This window comes from Anomaloglossus baeobatrachus, chromosome 3, assembly GCF_048569485.1.
Source record: "Anomaloglossus baeobatrachus isolate aAnoBae1 chromosome 3, aAnoBae1.hap1, whole genome shotgun sequence".
In the NCBI taxonomy this organism is placed as follows: Eukaryota; Metazoa; Chordata; class Amphibia; order Anura; family Aromobatidae; genus Anomaloglossus; species Anomaloglossus baeobatrachus.
Window position 1 is genome coordinate 543202078 of NC_134355.1, and position 14263 is coordinate 543216340.

The window sequence follows — 14263 nt, forward strand, 5'->3', positions numbered from 1 at the left end:
GTGATGTCGTAGTGGCCAAAGCCCGCCTTAGGCTGCTTTCACACTACGTTTTTTTAACATCCGTCATGAATGTTTTTTTAACGCAAAAACGGATCCAGTGCAAATGCGTTTTCATTTCAATGCATTTGCAATGGACTCGCATCAACATGCGTTCACCTGCGTTTGCGTGCATTATAGTAAGGATCCAGCGAGTTGCAGTTTTTTAACATTTTTCAAAAACGCTACTTGTAGCGTTGTTGAGCTTCGTCCAAATACTGCAAATTGCTGGATCCTGACTATACTTCATGCAAACGCATGTGAACGCTGGCCTGCTGATAGACAGGATCCTGCTTGCTCTACTGAGCATGCACAGAAACCAGCCTCGGGTGATCAGTCCCTCTCTCCCCCTCCCTCTCTCCCCCTTCCTCTCTATCTCTCTCCCCCTCCCTCTCTGCCTCTCCCTCCCTCTCCCTCTCCTCTCTCTTCCCCGCCTGAGAGCTGCGGACACTTGTAACCAAGATAAATATCGGGTAACCAAGCAAAGCGCTTCTCTTAGTTACCCGATGTTTACGTTGGTTACGTGTGCAGGGAGCAGGCAGCCCGGCTCCTAGCACCTGCAGATGCTCGTAACCAACGTAAATATCGGGTATCCAAGCAAGTTACCCAATGTTTACCTTGGTTACGAGCCTCCGCAGCTGTCAGAAGCCGGCTCCCAGTCTATCACGTTCAGTTCCACTGACTCCCGATCACATGACTCCAATACCCGCCCATAAACCTAAAGTGACAGGATCCTGCAAAATAACACATGCGTTTGCATGCGTTTTTTTGCTGTAAAAGCAGGATCCGCTTTTACAGCAAAAAAACGTTCATGACGCATGTTAAAAAAACGTAGTGTGGAAGCAGCCTTACGGGAAAACCTCCTGCTCTGTTTCCTGCGCGTCCCTCTTCTCAGCACAGAGACTATCCTCCTTCATAATCTGGCCCCTATGTTTGTCAGGGAGGAGTTTCTCAGGTCCTCTAGCTCCCACAGCTCTCTCCACACACAAGAAGTCACACACACAGGAATGTCAGCATTTGCAGCACTGTGCAACCTGTTACACAGAGCAAAGAGTGAGCAAGGAACGTCTGAAGAGCTGACGTCACCGCTCAGCAGAGGCGCCTGGTCTCGCAAGCAGTGAGGTGCAGGTTTCCATTTGGGGACTATGTCATAATCCCTGGACTACATTGCACCTGCGTGGCTTTTTTTTATACCCCCTTTATTTCTATAGATTGTGGCCGGTATCAGATTTTTGCTCATATTTTATTATTCATGTTTGGTTAGACACATTTTATCACTAGTAGTGTTCACAGATTGGACACTATAGGAATTTTAGATGACTATATTAAAAGTTAAATTATAATTTAATACTCCTATTCAGTACAGACGTTGAATGACAAAGATTTTGAAGATACATGTGTTAATTATTAACGGTGAAACACCTCTCCATTACTAGACCAGGATTTGATTTCAGCTCTTTTATGGAACAATTCACAGCTGACATCAACCCCAAATACCATTACACTGATTACCAATGCACTAGGGGAATCAGGAAAAGCGCCAGAATTGGAGCATCTAATGTAATGCGCCACTTTTGGGGCGGCTGCGGGCTGCTATTTTTATGGTGGGAAGAGCCCTAAGAACCATTGATTTTCCCAGTCTGATAATATCAGCTCACAGTTGTTTGCTTTAACTTTGCTGATTACCAAAAATGGGAGGACCTCAGGTTGTTTTTATTTATTTATAAAAAGTTGTCCAATAAGCTGTGCAGGTTGCAATTATATGTTGATATGTCTGTCTATATGTCTGACTGTCTATATGTCTGTCTGTCTGTCTAAATCTATATTAAAAAAAATCGTGCAAAAAAAACCCCACAAGGAAAAACACTACCAAGTTGCAGCAAATCCACAATTATTTTGTTAACCGGATTTTTATAGCGTTTTTTTATGCTAATCTATTGAGGTTAATGGGCGAAGCAAATGCAAAAATGCTGAAAGAGTTAACATGCTGCAGTTTATTTTCTGCACCAAATCTGCAAACAGAAAATGCTCAACGTGTGCACTATGGATTCTCATTGACTTTGCTGGCATCAGGATTCCCTTCAGGTTTTGAGACAAATCTGCACTGAAAAATGCATCAAAAAACGAGACCAAAAAATAACACATGCACATGACCTAATAGTTTTTTCTCCAAGATTGACCTGTATTTAGCGCCATCCATCTTACCATTAATTCTGACCAGCTACCCTGCCCCTGCTGAAGAAAAGTGTACCGCCCCGGGGCTCGGCCGGCTGCCGAGTCGTTCAGGTCCGTGCTCGTCGGTGGGTGGCTCGAGCTCCTCCCGGACCCGGAGGTCATGTCGCTCTGAAGGGAAGCTGGCGCTACGTGTAGGAATTTCGGTGGGGAAGGTTCACGGCCGAGGCCGTGGAGTTTAGGGGTGTAAGTTCGTGACGCCACCCACGGGTTGTGGTGAATGTGGACACCACCGCTGCCATTAACTAGGCTCCCGGGGATGGTGTTATGCAGCCTGGTGTTGACCCCTCCGTGGGCAGGGGGTGATGGTCCCGGGGCCCGGTGGTTGCGAGGTGCGGGTAGTGTGGTGCGGTGCGCGGCCCGAGGGCACTGTTGTACTCACTATGACAGATACACCGGAGTCTCTGGTAAACCAAAAAGGACGGTGGTCGGTGCCCGCAGCCGGCTGCGCTTTGCCCCTTTTTCAGGTTGGTGGCTCCCGCCTTTCTCATGCACCTCTGTGGTAGAACTTGACTGCCTATGCATCAGCAACGGTAGTCCGCTCTCCGGCTTTATATGTGTCAGGGAACCCGTTTGCTTGCAGGCGCTGGCCCGTGAGATCTATCTGCCTGTGTGGTGGCTTTCTATCCCCCTCGGTGGGCTGTTTCCATCTTTCGGGTCTTGGGACGGGAAAGGACCTAAGGTCCAGACCTCAATCAGTGAATTTGACGTGGTCCAGTGGCTTCTGGACATCGTTCTGGGTCTGAGTACCCTTCCTGGTGCTCCAGTTTCCAGTTGGTTCCCCGGTTCGGTACCGGCAGGCCACTACCCTGTCCCGGTTCCTTACGGTTCCACCAGCCATCTTCACGGCTCCTGCAGGCGGCAACCACCGTCTGCCTCCTGGTCACAGGGTGGCAGGGATCTGGGTTCCTACCCAGATCCCTGACAGACGTTAACACACTGCTACTACTCTCCTTCACCTCTAAAACTCAACTCCTCTCTGTTTTTCCCGCCTCAGGCTATCCGAACTCCTCGGAAGGCATGGCCAACCGCCTGACTCCGCCCCCGGTTGTGAACGTCAAGACCTCAGAGGGGTGACTCAGGGTTTTTAGGTTGGCTGGTTACACCTTTTTAGGGGCTGCTGTTTGTGCCGGGGGTCTACCTGTGACTACCTGGCTAGTCCGGGGCGTCACAAAAGCATCCCCACAGGCTTGGGCAGAGGTTCACCTTCCAGCAGGACAATGACTCTAAACATACTGCAGGAGCTACAATGGATGGTTTAGATCAAAACATATTCATGTGTGCGAATGGTCCAGTCACAGTCCAGACCTAAATCCCATGGAAAATCTGTGATAAGACTTGAAAATTATTCTTCATTGATGTCTCCATCCAATCTCAATAAACTAGAGCTTTTTTGCAAAGAAGAATGGGCAAAAATTTCATTGGTCCTACAAAGTATTGACTCGGGGGCTGAACACAAATGCACGTCACAATTTTCAGATTTATAGTTTTAAAACATTTAGAAAACCATGCATCATTTCCTTTACACTTCACAAGTATTTGCTACTTATGCTGGCGTCACACGGTACGATATATCGGGCGATATGTCAGCGGGGTCACGTCGTAAGTGACGCACATCCGGCATCGTTTGATATATCGTAGTGTGTGACAGCTACGAGCGACAGTGAACGAGCAAAAAAAACTCACCTTATCGTTGCTCGTTGACACGTCCCTCATTTCTTCTCTGTGCCGGTTGTTCATCGTACCCGGGGCAGCACACATCGCTCTGTGTGACACCCTGGGAACGATGAACACAGCTTACATGCGTCCCGCCGGCAATAAAGAAGGAAGGAGGTGGGCGGGATGTTTACGTCCCGCTCATCTCCGCTCCTCCGCTTCTATTGGGCGGCCGCTGTGTGACGTCGCTGTTACGCCGAACGTCCCTCCCCCTTCAGGAAGTGGATGTTCGCCGCCCACAGCGAGGTCGTCCGGGAGGTAAGTGAGTGTGACGGGGGAAAACGACTTTGTGCGCCACGAGCAACTAATTGCCCGTGATACACAAATGACTGGGGCGGGTACGATCGCTCGTGCGATCGCATGATAGATCGTCCTGTGTAACGCCGGCATTAGTGTTGTTAGTGTTGCTATATCATCTGAATTCCCAATAAAAGACATTTAAGTTTGTGCTTGTCACTAGAGATGAGCGAACCCAGACTGTAAAATTCGGGGTTTGTACTGAACACAGGCTTTTAAAAACACCTCAGTGTCTGAGTTTGGGTGCTTTACGTATGCTAACCACTGAATCTAGCATTGGGTTGCTCGGGTAGGCTCGGTGCTCAGCCCAGTGAAAGCCGCTTGCAGTCTCTGAATGGCTTTTACTAGAGATAAAAGCGTTTTTAGATGTAGTCTGTACAAAAAAAAACAAAGCCTTTCCCTCCTCTCGTGGGCAGAGAGATGAACTGTCCAATCATTGACTTCCATTGTGGTTCAGGTCAAATCTGAGTCCTGAACTGAACTTTATCTAACGTCCATCTGAACCCAGTGAACCCAAACTTCCACAGGTCCGCTCATCTCTAGTTGTAATGTGGGTCCCTTGAGACTCCAGTTGCCACAGAGGTACTGCACCTCAGCCAGAGGTGTGGTATCCCATTCCCGGGTAAGGAGGAGGTCAGAAATCGGTATACACACAAACACAGACACACTCTTATTTAGCGACACTCCATCAGACCAGGGTTATGGCGGCCAGCTGAGAGGTGGGGTTTAGTTAGTGGGAGCACACTGTAGAACGTTAGTCAGAAAGTAGGAGCGGAGGAGTGAAGACCTGTGGTCTGGAGCTGGAGCAGCTCAGCCCAGAATCAGGAGAGAAGGGGTCCTAGAGTCTGCGGGAAGTGCGCCATACACCCGTGGTCTCATTGCACGAACGGCATACCGGAGTGGAGGGACTTGGCCGCAAAGGAGACCTCCCCTCAACTAGTGGAAAACTACAAGGCTCAGATAGCAAACTGGAGGCTAAGGATACTGCAAATACCAAAGCCACATCCACACACATCCAGTGAAAAGGTGATCACATAGGGCCAAGGGATAAAGCTTCAAGCCACCCGAAAGTGTCCGCGGACACCGGCTCAGGGCTCTGTGTATGTAGGCGCAGGCAGGCGGGAGAGGCCAGCGCAGAAAGACGACCAGGGAAGAAACACAGAAGGGTGTGCCGGGTTGTGTCTCTGAACTATCCAGGGATTGGCTGGAGCCCATCACAGCAGGACTCAGCACTCTGGGGGCGACATTTGACCGGTCATGTAAACCAGGATCTTTCAACAGTGAATAAAATGTTGAGATTGCATCCCTGTGTTGCCCAGTTATTTGCTTGCGCCTCCGGTCCTGCACCCCGCCTTTACCTCGTCATCATTTGTAAAGACTACTACTCACAACAGCCCCTGGGACCCACCTCTACCTGTGGAGAGCTATACCAACTCAGCACCAACTCAGCTGCATCATCACCGACCCCAAGTGAACTAAATAGCAGCGGCGGCACCTATCATGCCGCATACCACAGGTGGCGTCACGACATCTTCCCTTGTAAATATTCCCCCATCATCTTAAAACAATACTGTCGGGGTCACAGAACCGGACCCTACCGCAGTGATCTTCCCAAAGAGAACCACGGCCCGGTAACGAGTGCCCCAGGCCCCGGTGGGCGTGTCAGTAACATGAAAAAAATGTGGAAAAGTTAATTCGGTATAAAGAGTTTTTCAGCTTCTGTGAACAGAAATTTTAGGTTGATTAAAAGTATATGGATATATTGTAGTATTAGGGAGACCTAAATCTGCACCATTACAACATAGCAAAAACCAAACAAAACGCATCTATATACATACGTGGTCAAATTTGTTGGTACCCCTCGTTTAATGAAAGAAAAACCCACAATGGTCACAGAAATAACTTGAATCTGACAAAAGTAATAATAAATAAAAAATCTATGAAAATGAACAAATGAAAGTCAGACATTGCTTTTCAACCGTGTTTAAATGAAAATCAATAAAAAATAATTGATTAAAAAAACTCATGAAATCTGCCTGGACAGAAATGATGGTTCTGTAACTTAATATTTTGTTGCACAACCTTTTGAGGCAACCACTGCAATCACACGATTCCTGTAACTGTCAATGAGACTTCTGCACCTCTCGACAGGTATTTTGGCTCACTTCTCAAGTGCAAACTGCTCCAGTTGTCTGGTGTTTGAAGGTCGCCTTTTCCAGACATGTTTCAGCTCTTTCCAAAGATGCTCAATAGGATTTAGGTCAGGGCTCATACAAGGCCACTTCAGAATAGTCCAATGTTTTCCTCTTAGCCATTCATGGATGTTTTTAGCTGTGAGTTTTGGGTCATTATCCTGTTGCAAGACCCATTACCTGCGACTATGACCAAGCTTTCTGACTCTGTGCAGCACATTTCTCTCTAGAACCCCTTGATAGTCTAGATATTTCATTGTACCCTGCACAGATTCAAGACCCCCTGTGCCAGATGCAGTAAAGCAGCCCTAGAACATAACAGAGCTTCCTCCATGTTTCACAGTAGAGACAGTGGTCTTTTCTTAATATGATCCATTTTTCCATCTGTGAGCATAGAGCTGATGTGCCTTGCAAAAACGTTCCATTTTTGTCTCCTCTGTCCATAGGACATTCTCCCAAAAGCTTTGTGGCTTGTCAACATGTAGTTTAGCAAATTCCAGTCTGGCTTCTTTTTTTTTTCTCAACAAGGGTGTCCTCCTTGGTTGTCTCCCATGAAATCCACTTTGGCTCAAAAAAACGACGGATGGTGCGATCTGACACTGATGTTACTTGAGCTTGAAGCTCAGCATTAAACTCTTCAGAGGTTTCTCTTGTCTCTCTTGTTATTATTCGTATTATCTGTCTCTTTAAATTGTCATCAATTTTCCTCCTGCGGCCACATCCAGGGAAGTTGTCTTCAGTCCCATGGATCTTAAATTTCTGAATAATATGTGCAACTGTAGTCACAGGAACATCAAACTGCTTGGAAATGGTCTTATAACTTTTTATAACTTTCATTTTTAACATGATTGTCTATAATTTTCTTTCTAATCTCCTGAGACAACTCTTTCCTTCACTTTCTCTGGTCCATGTTGAGTGTGGTACACACAATGTCACCAAACAGTACAGTGAGTATCTGTAGCCCTATATACAGGCCCACTTACTGATTACAAGATTGTAGACACCTGTGATGCTAATTAGTGGTCATAACTTGATTTAACATGTCCCTTTTGTCACATTATTTTCAGGGGTACCATCATTTCTGAGTTTTTAGTGTTTTTTTTTAAATTCTGTGGAAGCATTGTTGAAAAGCAACGTCTGACTTTCATTTGTTCATTTTCATAGATTAAAAAACAATCTATTATTACTTTTGTCAGATTCAAGTTATTTCTGTTACTAATGTGAATTTTTCTTTCATTAAACGAGGGGTACCAACAATTTTGACCACGTGTGCACATGATGTATGTGCCACTGTTTTGCCACATTGAAGTTGCTGTTTGAGAAGCAAAAGGACCTATTTTATAATGTGACCACAATTGGGGCAAAGTCACAACTAGAACAGTATAAAACACCATTGTTTTTTTTATTGCTTTTGCGCTGTTGTAATAACTGAGGTTTCCATGTCATGCTGGGAGTTGTCATTTTCATAACCACTGGGGAGCCGCAGGTTGGAGAACAGTATGTTCTCACAGTATAGTAAATATTTACCAATCATATAATAGATTTTACCTGATTATAAACCTCCAAATAATAAGAGATTGATAATTATGGGTCATGTAAAGACAAACATACAATGATATTAGTTAGGCATTGTAGCTCATAAGAATTGTAATACTGACTTTATACAGTACAGACCAAAAGTTTGGACACACCTTCTCATCTCTAGAACAACTGTTAAGAGGAGACTTTGTGCAGCAGGCTTTCATGGTAAAATAGCTGCTAGGAGACCACTGCTAAGAACAGGCAACAAGCAGAAGAGACCTGTTTGGGTAAAGAACACAAGGAATGGACATTAGACCAGTGGAAATTTGTGCTTTGGTCTGATGAGTCCAAATTTGAGATCTTTGGATCCAACCACCGTGTCTTTGTAGAAAAGGTGAACGGATGGACTCTACATGGCTGGTTCCCACCGTGAAGCATGGAGGAGGAGGTGTGATGGTGTGGGGGTGCTTTGCTGGTGACACTGTTGGGGATTTATTAAAAAATGAAGGCATACAGAACCAGCATGCCTACCACAGCATCTTGCAAAAAACACGACGTGGGGTTCCCCCTATCTTTTGTAGCCAGCTAGGGTAAAGCAGATGGCTGCAGCCTGCAAACCACAGCTGGCAGCTTAACCTTGGCTGATAATCCAAAATAGAGGGCACCCCAGACTGTTATTTTAAATTAAATAAATAATTTAAATAAAAAAATGTGGGGTCCCCCCAAATTGGATCACCAGCCAAGGTAAAGCGGACAGCTGTGGTCTGGTATTCTCAGACTAGGGAGGTCCACAGTTATTGGACACTCCCCAGCCTAAATATAACAGGCCACAGCCACCCCAGAAGTGGCGCATCCATTAGATGTGCCAATCCTGGCGATTCACCCCAACTCATCCCGTTGCCCTGGTGTGGTGGCAAATATGGTGGGGTAATATATGGGGTTGATGCCAGATGTGTAATGTCACCTGGCATCAAGCCGTGGAGTTAGTGATGTCATGCGTCTATCAGATACCTAACATCACCAACCCAGTCAGTAATTAAAAAAAATAGAAAACAAAAATGTTTTATTTGAAAAAATACTCCCCAAAACATTCCCTCTTTCACCTATTTATTGAAAAGAACAATCAAATCCGGGTCCGGCGTAATCCAATAAGGGGGTCCCACGACAATCCATACCATAGTCACTGTCCCAGTCAATGAAGAACAGAATGTTCCCCATTGGCTGGGAGAGTAGTGCAGTAACCTGAGCTAACATCAATAGGTCATCCCAGGTCACTGCAGAGGATAATGAGCGCTGCTGCCAGGAGGCTAGATGAGATCATTACTTGCTCTGACAATCTCTTGCACTCCTTTCGTCAGCACTGTCACTGACTTCCATTGTCCACCGCGTTCACAGCGAAGAATCGCAGGAGCCCGTGACGTCACCGCTAGTGACAGTCTCGGGCCACCCGCGAGACGTGATATGAGAACACGGCGGACAATGGAAGGCAGTGACAGTGCTGACGAAAGGAGTGCAGGAGATCATCACAGCAGGTAATTATCTCATCTAACTTCCTGACAGCAGCGCTCGTCATCCCCGCGGCTGCCCACACTGCAGTGTGAGAAGCTGCTAATACTGCAGTGCGGGCAGACATTGACACACTGCAGTGCGAGCAGCTGCGGAGCTGGCAGGGAGCGGGACACAGACTGCACGGGCACCCAACGGAGGTCACACGGAAATGCTTCCATGCAGATTCCAGGGATTTTGCGGACCCATTGACTTGTATTGAGCCACGGTCCGCAATTACGGAACAGAATAGGACATGTTCCAAAATAATGGAACGAAAATACTGCATCTGATGTGTTTTTTGCACTTTTTTATATGGGGTGAAGCCAGGTCTCTTAATACGGCCGTGCATAGTGGAATCTCTGTCCCTTGTGTGCTGCAGTGAGTAGTGTCCGAGTAACCCGCCTAATCTAATAGTAAGGCATGGTAATAGGTTGCTGGCTGGACACCATGCGCATACAAGTGTAAACAGCGCCCTATGCACGCCACTAATGTGCAATTTACCTTGCACCTGTGAAGTGTCCATCATGTTGAGAGGTTTGTCTGCATCCTGTTTGTGCATTAGATGTGTTGGCCTGGGCTGGCTGGTCGGGTTGCCCTGTTTTCTGCTGTGAGTATATTTTATAATACATTTTTGGGGGAGTTTTTATCTCCTCTTTTTGTTGCTATCTTTGGTCTGATGAGTCCAAATTTGAGATCTTTGGATCCAACCACCGTATCTTTGTAGAAAAGGTGAACGGATGGACTCTACATGGCTGGTTCCCACCGTGAAGCATGGAGGAGGAGGTGTGATGGTGTAGGGGTGCTTTGCTGGCGACACTGTTGGGGATTTATTCAAAATTAAAGGCATAAAGAACCAGCATTCCTACGACAGCATCTTGCAGCAGCGTGCTATTCCATCCGGTTTGCGTTTAGTTGGACCATCATTTATTTTTCAACAGGAAAATGACCCCAAACACGCCTCCAGGCTGTGTAAGGGCTATTTGACTAAGAGGGAGAGTGATGGGGTGCTACGCCAGATGGCCTGGTCTCCACAGTCACCAGACCTGAACCCAATCAAGATGGTTTGGGGTGAGCTGGACCGCAGAGTGAAGGCAAAGGGCCAGCAAGTGCTAAGCATCTCTGGGAACTCCTTCAAGACTGTTGGAAAACCATTTCCGGTGACTACATCTTGAAGCTCATCAAGAGAATGCCAAGAGTGTGCAAAGTAGTAATGAAAGCAAAAGGTGGCTACTTTGAAGAACCTAGAATATAAGACATATTTTCAGTTATTTCACACTTTTTTAAGTATTTCATTCCACATGTTTTAATTCATAGTTGTGATGCCTTCAAAGTAAATCTACAATTTTTAGAGTCCTGAAAATAAAGAAAACTTTTTGAATGAGAAGGTGTGTCCAAACTCTTGGTCTGTACTGTACATGAATCCAACTCCAGGCTTGTAACACATCCCAGGAATGCTACTGTATAATACATTCAAAGGTTATTCCCACCTCTAGAAGATATATAGGTGATATCTTGCTGATCAGTGGGGGTTCAACCACTGGGACTACCACTGATCCTAGAACTGTCTGTTGTCTACAGTGCCCAGTTGATTGGTAGAAGCTGAGGCCTGTACTTGGGTATTTTATCTCAAACAGTTCCATATGGAATGAATGAAGCTGTGGTGTGAATGAGCGGCCACAATTTTATACAGTCGAGGCTTTGCAGATCATATTCTTAGCATCTGTGGATGTCTCAATGGTCGGTCCCCTAGTGATCTGCAAGCTATCACTATACACAGGGATCTTTTAAAGGGAATTCGACAGAAGATTCATGCTCCCCAAACTGCAGACAGCATGAATTAGATACTGGCTGTGTTGTGTTTTACTCTGAAATGCTGCAACCAGCTATGGATTATCTATCTTGGGTGACTGGTCCAAGGGGGAGGTCCCTGGTATGTCCCTGTCCCACTAACCTAGACTAACTGGTCTCTTCCTATACACACATACAGTGGGGAGAGACATTTCACCCTCGCAAAGTGGAAAAAGGAGGTGCCACCAGGCACACGCCTCTGGTACTACTTACCCGACATAGTCCAGAACCAGCTTTTAAAAGTATGTCTCTCTGAAATGCTGCATCGTTTCAGAGTAAAATATGTATGGCTGCAGTAGCTCAGCTATTGTATGATTCTTGCAGTCGAGCTCCAGAATGAGGACATTATATCAGAATGTGCCCAGAAGGGATATATATATATATAGATGACATATATACTAGGAAGGGGACAAAAACCAGGATGGGGACATATATACCAGAATGTGCCCAGGAGGGGGATATACAGTATATAAACCAGGAGGGGACCGGGAAGGGGACATATACAGGAAGCAGGACATATATACCAGGAAGGGGACAAAAACCAGGATGGGCACATTATACCAAAATGTACCCAGGAGGGTACATTAGGAGGAGTCCTGAAAGGGGACATGTATACAAGAAGGTAGACATATATATCAAGAAGGGGACAAAAACCAGGATGGGGACATATATACCAGAATCTGCCCAGGAGGGGATATACATACCAGGATGGGTCACAAATAAACCAGAATGGGGACATATATACAAGGAGGGTCCTAGGATTGGGACATATATACTAGGAGGAGGACGTATATGCTAAGAAGGGGGCAATAAACCAGGGACATATATACCAGGAAGGGCCCAGGATGGGGACATACATTCCAGGAAGGGACCAGCATGGGGATATTTATACCAGGATGGGCACATATATATCAGGAAGTGGAAATGTATACTAAGAGGAGGACATATATATACAAGGAAGATATTATACAGAGGGGAAATGTGTGGGGGGGAGGGGAAGGATAGTATACAGATGGGCAGTGTATGAGGATATATACAGTATAGAAGAGGGGCAGCTTGTGTGGGGGATATTATACAAAGTGGCAGTGTACTTGAGGAATATTATACAGAGGGGCAGTGTGTGTGGGTATATTATATAGAGTGGTAGTGTGTGGGGATATTATTTAGAGAGGCAGTGTGTGAGGGGAATATTATACAGAGGAGCAGTGTGCATGTGGGAATATTATACAAAGAAGCAGTGTGTGGGGGATATTATACAGAGGAGCAGTATGTGTGTGGGGCATATTATACAGAGTAGCAGTATATGGGGAGATATTATATAGAGGAGCAGTGTATGTGGGAGAGATATTATACAGAGGGTCAGTGTGTTTAGGAATATTATACACAGGGGCATTGTGTGGGAGTATGTTATAAAGAGGGGCAGTGTGTATGGGGTGGATATTATACATGGGGAAGTGTGGAAGAGATATTATTGAGAGGGGAGGTGTGGAGGGTGTATTATGGAGAGGGGCGATGTAGGTGGTGTATTATTAATTTTCCGAGGGAAATACTTCATTTTCTGGAACAACTTCAAGGGTGCAAACACTTTTGGCCATGACTGTGTGTATATATATATATATATATATAGATATATATATCTATATATATATATATATATATATATATATATATATACATACACAGTATACATATATATATATATATATATATATATATACATTTTTCCAAGAATGGCAGAGAGCGTGTGAAAGGTTTGCGGGGTGGAGGCGGAGATGGGGTGGAGCCTGGGCGGAGTCTCAAGGAGGCCCAAAATTTTGTTAATATGGGGCCCTGAAATTCCTAGTGTATGCCCCACATATGCTGTATACTAAGAGGTCTCTTCTGCATTGTAGCAGCTTCGTTATACTTTGTGGTAAAAATACAACAAAGGAAAAAGAAGCGATCAGACATCCTTGATGCAAAAAGGTGAACTTTTTTATGCTAGGTGAGGAATGTGGGGATAATGTGACAACATAATAGTCAAAAAAAGACACACAATTCCCATGCAGATGATAAATGTAACAACCATATGTAAAAAATCTGAAATTCTGAAGGATACAATAATATGATGGATACAATATAATAAAATGTAAACAGCTTATGTGGCCACTATAGGCTGTGTAACCAGCAAGGATTAATGATGAAATATCCAAAGAAGGGGAGGGGAAATATGTAGAGCTAGTCTAGTGTATAATAATGGTCTCAGGATGTCAGTACCATATACTAAAGGAGAGTATAATCAATATAAATAGCAAATGATGTCTAAAGGAAATAGGACATAGCTGTAATACTAGATGTAGCTGTGGCCACATGTTACATGGTCGTGTTAAACTTACTTCACTTTTTGTAACCTACAAGTGCACAAATATATTACACATTCACCACACGAAAAATAGGCCTGTGTACCTTCAAATACCAGGGCTGAATTTTAGTCCCAGCTGGCCCTGGACAGAAATAATGCAAAAAGTAATATAATGCAGCTGAAAAAGTAGTATGCATGCTGCTGTGATACCAATGGGGCTCTATAGTATCCACATCCCCTCCCCTTCCAAAACACAAAGTATTTAATAACTAAAGGCCCCTTTACACACTGCAACATCACTAGCGATATCGCTGTAACATCACCAGTTTTGTGACGCAATAGCAACCTCCCCAGCGACATTGAGTGTGTGAAACGCATCAGTGACCTGGCCCCCACTGTGAAGTTGCTGATCGCTACAAGTCGTTCAGGATCAGGACCATTCTCTGGTCCTTTGTTTCCCGCTGCGCAGCATGTATTGGTGTGTTTGACACCGTTACAACAACATCGTTAGCGACCCAGCCCATAGGCGTGC